Here is a 9,879-nt window from a genome sequence, read left to right as displayed (position 1 = left end):
AGGGAGTTGGGCTCCGTTCCCATTGTGCACACCCACAGTAGTGGCTCAATACAGTTTTTGGCTGATTTGGGTTGAATCTTTCTTTAGGGGTGAAGGAAATCAAAATATTTCACCCCAAAATACACTTCTTTGACATATTCTGAGATGGCTGCTCAGAGGGCCTGTGAACAGAAGTGGCAAAGCTGTCTTTTATGCAGGAGATTTGCATCTGTAGAAAAAACATCTGCATTGATGCAGCCAGGTTTTCTCTGAGTCTCTTCCCTGCCCAGATCTAGGAAAGAATCTGATACCTTTAAAAATCTTTAGGAAACCCCATCTATTCTCCCTGAGGGCTGCTACCTGGGAGGCTTCATCTCCATAACAAGCCCACCTGTGCTAGCCAGGACTCCTTCCCCTCCAATTCCGCCTTGCCGCTATAACCTGATTTGCTGCCATAACCCGTTTTTGGACGTGCTCTGAGCGCCCCCTCCGCCCGTTCTTTCTGTAACCCCAACATGACATATAAGCTTCTGTACAGCACGGGGGGTAGGGTAATCACTCTGTGGTTCTCCGCATGCATGTTAATACATGTGCCTGCCTTTTCTCTAATGGATCTGCCTTGTTCCGTTGATTTTCCAGCAAGCCTTCAGAAGAAGGAGAAATTGTCCCTTGGCCCCTACAGTTTTGGCGCTGTGAGCAGGAGACCGACCGCATTCTGCTCTCCTGGGAGCCGCAGTGAAGGAAACCCAGGACCTGACAAACTGGCAGAAGGGTAAGAATTTCTTTCCTTCCTTCCTTCCTTCCTTCCTTCTTTCTTTTCTTTCCTTCTTTCCTTCTTTCTTTCTTTCGAGACGGAGTCTCGCTCTGTCGCCCAGGCTGGAGTGCAGTGGCGGGATCTCAGCTCACTGCAAGCTCCGCCTCCCGGGTTTATGCCATTCTCCTGCCTCAGCCTCCCGAGCAGCCGGGACCACAGGCGCCCGCCACCTCACCCGGCTAGTTTTTTGTATTTTTTAATAGAGACGGGGTTTCACCGTGTTAGCCAGGATGGTCTGGATCTCCTGACCTCCTGATCCGCCCGTCTCGGCTTCCCAAAGTGCTGGGATTACAGGCTTGAGCCACCGCGCCCGGCCAGAAGAGTAAGAATTTCTTACCAGCCGGGCTCCCAGCCTCTCTCTCTGTAAAATCCACAAGCAAATAGTAAAAATTACTGTCATTTTTCCCTCTGCAAAATTTGATTGATGGGAGAAAAGGATTTGTGTGACTAGTCTTGGATGTGGTGACTCTGGTGTACTTTTTGGTAGGAATATTAATATTGTTTGATCTTTTTTCCTCCCAGAAATAGTCCTTTCCTTTGTTTTTGTCTTTTTGTGTTGCTCTGTCATAACAAGGGGTTCCGTAGTGTTACTGGAAAGCAGTCCCGATCCAGACCCCAAGAGAGGATTATTGGATCTCACACAGGAAAGAATTCAAGACTAATCCATAAAGTGAAAGTAAAGTTATTAAGAAAGTAAAGGAATAAGGCTGGGAGCGGTGGCTCATGCCTGTAATCCCAGCACTTTTGGGAGGCGGGTGGATCACTTGAGGCCAGGAGTTCAAGATCAGCCTGGCCAAGATGGTGACCCCATCTCTACTAAAAATACAAAAATTAGCCGGGCGTGGTGGCAGGTGCCTGTAATCCTAGCTACTTAGGAGGCTGAGGCAGGAGAATCGCTGGAACCTGGGAGGTAGAGGTTGCAGTGAGCTGAGATCATGCCAGTGCACTCATCCTAGGTGACAAGAGTGAAACTCTGTCTCAAAAAAAAAAGAAAAAGAAAGAAAAAGAAAGTCAAGGAATAAAGAATGGTTACTCCATAGGCAGGGCAGTTCTGAGGGCTGCTGCTGGCTACCTATTTTTATGGTTATTTCTTGGTTATATGCTAAAGAAGAGGTGGATTATTCATGAATTTTCTGGGAAAGGCCTGGGCAATTCCAGATCTGGGAGTTCCTCCCCTTTTTAGACCATAGAGGGTAACTTCCTGACGTTGCCATGGCATCTGTAAACCATCATGGTGCTGGTGGGAGTGTCTTTTAGCATGCTAATGCATTATACCTAGCGTACAATGAGCAGTGAGGAAGACCAGAGGTCACCATCATCGCCGTCTTGGTTTTGTGAGATTTGGCCAGCTTCTTTACTGCATGCTGGTGTTTTGTTTTGTTTTGTTTTTGAGATGGAGTCTCGCTCTGTGGCCCAGGCTGGAGTGCAATGGCGTAATCTCGGCTCACTGCAACTTCCGCCTCCCAGGTTCAAGTGATTCTCCTGCCTCAGCCTCTCAAGTAGCTGGGATTACAGGCACCCACCACTATGCCCAGGTGATTTTTGTAGCTTTAGTAGGGACAGGGTTTTACCATATTGATCAGGCTGGTCTCAAACTCCTGACCTCAGGTGATCCGCCCACCTTGGCCTCCCAAAGTGCTGGGATTATAGGCATGAGCCACTGTGCCTGGCCTGCATGCTGTTTTGTCAGCAAGGTCTTTGTGACCTGTATCTTATGCCGACCTACTATCTCATCCTGTGACTAAGAATGCCTTAACCTCCTGGGAATGCAGCCCAGTAGGTCTCAACCTTATTTTACCCAGAGTCTATTCAAGATGGAGTCACTCTGGTTCAAATGTCTCTCTGCCAATGTGGGGGACATGGTGCAGAACCCTCTCAAGCTCATTGTTCCAGCCAGCCCTGCAGACTGGTCAGTTAGTTGTTCTGGTCGGACTGGAGTATAAACTTCACTGTGGGTCCCCAAAATAAAAACTAGATGAGGTTCCTTCCCATCTTGTTTTATGTTCTTGAGAGCTTGACTTATGACCAAGTGGGAACACTCTCTTGTCTCTGCCTCTGGGGACTGATATTAATAGATCATGTCAGGTGGCCAGTCTGAAAATGGCTGGAAGTACAAGACATGTAAGATTTTAAGCAGCACATTCCTTGTTCTGAGTGTGTCAATCTCTCAGGAAAGTTTATCTTAAGAGATCCCAGCCTTGCTGGGCACGGTGGCCCATGCCTGTAATTCTAGCACTTTGGGAGGTGGAGGCAGGCAGCTCACTGGAGGCCAGGAGTTTGAGACCAGCCTGGCCAACATAGCGAAACCCCATTTCTACTAAAAATATAAAAATTAGCTGGGTGTGGTAGTGCACACCTGTGATCCCAGCTACATAGGAGGCTGAGGGATGAGAATCACTTGAAACTGGGAGGTGGAGGCTGCAGTGAACTGAGATTGAGCCACCGCACTCCAGCCCAGGTGACAGAGGGAGACCCTGTTCTCCCCCGCTCCCCCCTACCCCCCCAAAAAGAGATCCCATCCCTAGGTGGCTTCTGTTGTCTCAACCCTTGCTGCCTCCTTAGTCCTGGGACAATCCAATCCCAGGAGGACCTGCCTGGTTTCACAGACTAACGAGTGTGTGACTGGTGGCTCTCCACAAATTTGTGGGTTACTGGAGGCATCTTACATGCAAACACCATCTTTAACCATCTGTGGTAACAAGAGTCTTTTGTGGTTACATATGGTGGCTCATGCCTGTAATCCCAGCACTTTGGATGGCAGAGGTGGGAGGACCACTTGAGGCCAGGAGTTTGAGACTAGCCTGGGCAACATAGCAAGATCCTGTCTCTACAAAATATAAAGAAAATTAGCCAGGCATAGTGGTATACACTTGTGGCCTCAGCTACTTGGAAGGCTTAGGTGGGAGGATCACTTAAGCCCTGGAGTTTGAGACTACAGTGAGCTATGATCATGCCACTGTACTCCAGCCTAGTGACAGAATAAGATGCTGTCTCAAAGGAAAAAAAAAAAAAAGAGAGAAAAAAAAGCTTTTTCTATCTTCAACTATTCCTAGGAGTGAATTTTTTTGGAGGAAATCTTTGATATTGCCTTCTCCAGGAAACATCTTGTTTTAAACCTGAAAAATCACACCCCCGTGTTTCCATGAAGAGGCTATTGAATTGAGTCACTACTGGAAGAAGTACACCCCTGAAGATTCTCATTAGTGGCCAAAAGATGGATCCTTCCAATGAGAAAAACTCCTAAAGCTTAAAAAAAAAAATTAGAGATCTCTCATTCTAAACAATTGCTTTATTTGTATTTATGGGAAGATTAAAAGAAAGGAAGACACATACAGTGTCATAGCTAACCTTAGCAACTCTCAGCTAAATTAAAGAGTAAAAATCTCACTTTGAAAACAAAGTTACAATCCTTTGTCTGCCAAACCACCCACTGTGGGTCCCCTGTGGGACTCACAGTGAAGGCTGATCCACCTTGTAGCTTAACTAAAATTCCATGCTCCCTCTTCCATGGCTTGGATTTGCTTTCCAGTCAGGGAATCAGTCCCTTTTTGGTTGGATATTTGTGTGACCTTTGACTTTTGGGGGTATCCATTGGTTATTGATCCTTTTCCACAGACAGCTTTTGATTTCCTGTCTGTGGGGAGATATGGGACTTTAGATCCTTTGTGTGTAGATGGTTAGCTGAGAAGCTGAGACCCTAACAGCAACCAAAACTCTCCTTCCTTCCCCTTCTTCTCCTTCTCCTCCTCCTTCCTCTTCTTCCGAGTCCTCCTCTTCCTCTTCCTCCTCTTCCTATTCTTCCTCCTCCTCCTCCTCTTCTCTTTCTTCCTTTTCTGACAGGGTCTTGCTTTGTTGCCCAGTCTGGAGTGTAATGACAGAATCATGGTTCACTGCAGCCTCCACCTCTTGGGTTTAAGTGATCCTCCCACCTCAGCCTCCCGAGTTGCTGGGACCAAAGGTGTACACCACCATGCCCAGCTAATTTTAATTTTTTTTTCTCGAAATGAGGTCTCCCTATGTTGCTTAGGCTGGTCTCGAACTTCTGGGCTCAACCAATCCTCCCACTTCGGCCTCCCAAAGTGCTGGGATTTCAGGCATTAGCCACTGTGCCCAGCCCTTTCTTTTCTTTGAGATGTCTTTAGGGGTGGTTCTGGATCTTACAAAATAGGAGGGTACCTTCGGTAAAAAAGTGAAAAAGCCAGGAATTTGTCTTGGCTAAAAACTGATAATTAGAAATTTGAAAAGTTTTCTTTATTTATTTAAGAGACAGGGTCTCACCTTGTGGCCCAGGCTGGTCTTGAACTCCCGGGCTCAAGTGATCCTCCCACCTTGGCTTCCCACAGTGCTGGTGTTACAGTGGATGGCTAGTCAGACACGAGCATGGCAGAAGAGGACCCCACTCCACCAGGAATGTCAGGCGATCATCAGGTGATGGTCAGGCAGTTGTTACACTGCCTCTCTAAAATAATAATTGGTGGCAGCCAGTGCCAGGGAAAGGCAGTCTCCCTATAGATAGAAAAAAACCTGAAGCTGGTGATCAGCAGCTTCCGATAAAATCTCAGGTGTTGGGGCCGGGTGCAGTGGCTCATGTCTGTAATCCCAGCACTTTAGGAGGCGGAGGCGGACAGATCACGAGGCCAGGAGATCGAGACCATCCTGACTAACACGGTGAAACCCGTCTCTACTAAAAATACAAAACATTAGCCAGGCATGGTGGTGCGCGCCTATGGTCCCAGCAACTCGGGATGCTGAGGCAAGAGAACGGCTTGAAGCCGAGAGGCGGAGGTTGCAGTGAGCCGAGATTGTGCCACTGCACTCCAGCCTGGGCGACAGGGTGAGACTCCGTTCTTGAAAAAAAAAAAAAAAAAAAGAAATAAATAAAAAGGAGTCAGCAGTGGTGACTGGAAATCCCCAATCATTAAAACAAAACAAAACAACAACAACAAAAAATCTCAGGAGTTGGGCAAATGGGCTCAAGTACGCACATTAAGAGGCAAAATGGTTACGTTTAACTGGTCTATGACCTTCGCCAAGGAATGCTAGATTGGTAAGGGGAGACCCCTCAAGTGAGCATGTGTACAACTCCAGTAAACACACTGCGCATGCTCCCCTCCCAAGCGCGAGCAGGCCACTGCGTATGTGGACAGCCCAACGCACGGGCAGCATCAGGGGAGAAGTGATGCAAGACCCCAGAAGCATGCCCCAAGTCAAAAGGTCAAACCCTGCACTAGCCCTTTAAGTCGCCTACTTGGGCCTCTTCCAAGTGTACTTTCCTTACTTTTGTTCCTGCTCTAATAAACTTCCACTCCTGCTCTGAAACTTGCTTTGGTCTTTTTTCTGTCTTCTGTCCTCAGTCAAATTCTTTCTGCTGGGGAGGCAGGACTTGAGGCTGCTGCGGACCCGTACGGATTCGCTGCCGGTAACATATTTTGGGGAACTCGGATAACTTCCACTACTAACACTGGGATTACAGGCGTGAGCCACTGTGCCTGACCTGAAACTTTTTTTTTTTGCGACATACTCTCGCTCTGTCGCCCAGGCTGGAGTGCAGTGGCGCCACCTTGGCTCACCCAACCTCCGCCTCCTGGGTTCAGGCTATTCTCCTGCCTCAGCCTCCCGAGTAGCTGGGATTACAGGTGCCCACCACTATGCTCAGCTAATTTTTGTATTTTTAGTAGTAATGGGGTTTCATCACGTTGACCAGGCTGGTCTAGAACTCCTGACCTCAAGTGATCCACCTGCCTCAGCCTCCCAAAGTGCTGGGATTACAGGCATGAGCCACTGTGCCTGAGCTCTGAAAAGTTTTTTTTTTTAAAGAGCTCTATGGTCAGAAGTCATCTTAATTGAAAGCTGATATTCTATATATTCATTAATACTATGCATTCATGAGCCAGGAGGGTGGTGCCTCCCAACTCCATGGGAACAGAAGCTCCTGGACTTGGGACCTTCCCGGCCTGGCTGTACGTACTGCTCCATCTGGCTGTTTCAAAGAATAAACATTCTTTGAAAATAGCCTGTGTGATAAACTGGTGAATGTATTTCCCTGGGTTCTGAGAGCTGCTCTGGCAAATTAACTGAACCCCAGAAAGGGGTTCTGGGAACCCCGGTTTATAGTCAGCAGGGCAACAGCACAGGAAAAATAACTGGGGCTTGCGATTGATCCCAGAAGTGGAGGGCGGTATTGAGGAGAGAGCCCTCACCTGTGGGATCTGATGCCACCTCTGGGTAGATGGTGTCAGAATTGAAGTAAAGGACACCCTGTTAGCATCCGCTGCAGGACCGATTGCTTTCTGGGTGTGTGGGGAAAACCCCCATCATATTTGGCCAGTCTTCTGTGTTGATTATCGTGGGGGAGCGCAGAGGAAAAATAATTTGTGTTTTTTCCATTCAAGTAGCAATACCAGTGACTTAACGGGGCATTTGCGATGTGCTAGGCAGCGTGCTAAGTGCTTTCATAGACAGTGCACTCAAGCCTTACAACATCCCTGTGAAGTTAGTTCTATGACCAGTCTCATGGTTGATCTCATTTCACAGATGAGAAGAGTTTTAAGGACTTTCCCAAGACTTTCCCAAGTGGCAGGGCTGATACTCGCATCCAGGCTGTCAGACTCTAGAGCACTTGCCGTGGGCTGTTTGTGTGCACAAACCAGACCTCACCTTAACTAGGGCACCTCTGCTTCTCTCCGGCGAGTTCCTATGTGGTCATTCATGTTCTGTCTTTGTGTGGACATCAACTCAAATTCTTCTTTTTTTTTTTTTAGAGAGACGGAGTCTTGCTCTGTTGCCAGGCTGGAGTGCAGTGGCACAGTCATAGCTCACTGCAGCCTCGACCTCAAGCAATCCTCCTGCCTCAGGCTCCCAAGTAGCTGGGACCACAGGTGTGTGCCATCACACCTGGATAATTGTTATTTTTTGTAAAGACAGGGGTCTTGCTATGTTGCCCAGGCTGGTCTTGAACTCCTGGCTTCAATTCATCCTTCCGCTTCAGCCTCCAGATTATTTGGGATTATAGACATGAACCACTGTGCCTGGCCCTTAGCTTTTCATAGGAGTTTCTATCCCTTACCCTCCTGCATTCCCTAAATCTTCCTACTCCTGCCTTCATGCTTGCTAGGTTTTTTTGTTTTTTGTTTTTTTGTTTTTGAGATGGAGTTTCGCTCGTGTTGTCCGGGCTGGAGAGCAATGGTGTGATCTCGGCTCACCACAACCTCCACCTCCTGGGTTCAAGTGATTCTCCTGCCTCAGCCTCCTGAGTACTTGGGATTACAGGCATGTGCCACCATGCCTGGTTAATTTTGTATTTTTAGTAGAGATGGGATTTCTCCATGTTGGTCAGGCTGGTCTCAAACTCCCGACCTCAGGTGATCCTCCCACCTTGGCCTCCCAAAGGGTTGGGATTACAGGCATGAGCCACCGGACCCGGCCCATGCTTGCTAATTTAATCCAAATATAACCAGGGTCTCAAGTAGCCTGGTCCCTGTGTGTATTGTAGTCAGAGAAGGATCGAGCTACATCACAAAGTAATTAAGGCTCAGCAAATGTTTAAAACTCCTTCCTCTTCATCTGCTCGTTCCATCCTCCTAGTTGATGGTGACGGCTCTTCGAGACTCCTTTTCTTCCCCATTCTTGTCTCCCAGTTTCCCAAATTCTCCCCAGTGCTCAGCCAGGGCGGCTTTCCATTTCCTTACTTCCTCATCTTGTTCCATCTCAGCCGTTTTACTACGTAGGTCAATTTCACCTGTCTAGTGTCTTGGGTTTTGTTTTTCCTTCATTTATTATCCAGACCTAGCACAGTGAAGGATAGGCCAGTGCATGACCCAGAAAGCAAAAATTCCTTCCCCTGGTAAACTGACTAGGGGGCAGGACGGGGAGAGAGAGAGAGAGAGAAAGAAGGCTCAGAATTCCTAGCCATGCATACTTGTAGGTTGTAGCATTAGTGAGATGAATTGAGCTGCCCTGGGGGTGAGCATCGTTGGTTGCTCCTGGCAGGAGAGGAGAAAATATCTCCAAGTAAGATTCCTTCGCATCCTTCTTGTTTGTGTCTCTGCTGAAACATCCTATTCCCTGTGTACTGGGACCCGTTTATCGTTAAGGATGTCAGCCTCCATTTCATTGTGGACCACCCATGGGTTCCACCGTGTGAGTAGGTGTGGTGAAGGAAGGGTGGGGGGCTGAGCTCTGGCCCTGACAGCCAGCATTAGCGTTTTCATCTTCTCCAAGCAGCACCACGGCTTCTCTCCCCCACTGCCTGCAGACTTTTTATAATAGCAATAAGACAGCACTGGGGAAACTCATCTTGTACGAACTCCGGGGAGTAATCATCTCATCACATTCCGGGCTGATTTGAGGTACTCATCTGGACCAAATGCCTCCCCACACCCCAGGAGCGGCTTTACGAGGCAGCAGCCAAGCCCCATCGAGCCTTATTGCTTAATTAAAAACAAATTCCCGAGTAATTTTTTTTTTCATTTTTTTTCATTTTTATTTTTTGGGCTTCTCATAAAACCTCCAGCCACACAAAGGATGTGGGCGAAGTCCAGGACTCAGGAGCGGAAGCTGAGACGTATGGCTGCAGCCACTGTGCAGGCCGCTGCGCCACTTGGGGTTGGTGTGAAATGGAAAGCCTTCCTGTGGGGCCAGACCTTGGCGAACTCTTAGAAAGGGAGGGATGTGGCAGAGGGGCATGTTGGGCAGGAGGTCGTCCCTCAGCCCCTGACCTGGGGCTTTTTTAGCATGACTGCTCAGAGCTGTGACAACCCCTTCAGAATGCCACCACTCCCACTGGGGCCTTGCCAGGTAGAAAGGCACTTATCTTTCTGGGCTCCTGGAGAAGGTTTAGTGCCTAAGACCAGAGGGTCAGAGGGTGGCCCACTTCTCCGGGCTACACCCACTCCTGCTTGGCTCTTCAAACAGGGTTATCGTCTGAGCCCTAGGAGAGCCTGGCCTGGGACCAGGGGCCTGTCTACCCACAGCCCAGCCCTGCCACAACTCAGGTTGACTCTGGGCCACTCGTTTTCCCCTCCGGGCCTCAGTTTCCCCATTGAACACAGAGAACACGTCTTATTTGTCTCACAAGGTGATGAGGG

This window comes from Trachypithecus francoisi, unplaced genomic scaffold (assembly GCF_009764315.1).
Source record: "Trachypithecus francoisi isolate TF-2019V2 unplaced genomic scaffold, Tfra_2.0 Lachesis_group12, whole genome shotgun sequence".
NCBI lineage: Eukaryota > Metazoa > Chordata > Mammalia > Primates > Cercopithecidae > Trachypithecus > Trachypithecus francoisi.
The sequence above is the reverse complement of the archived record's forward strand: the minus strand, read 5'-3'. Positions refer to the sequence as shown.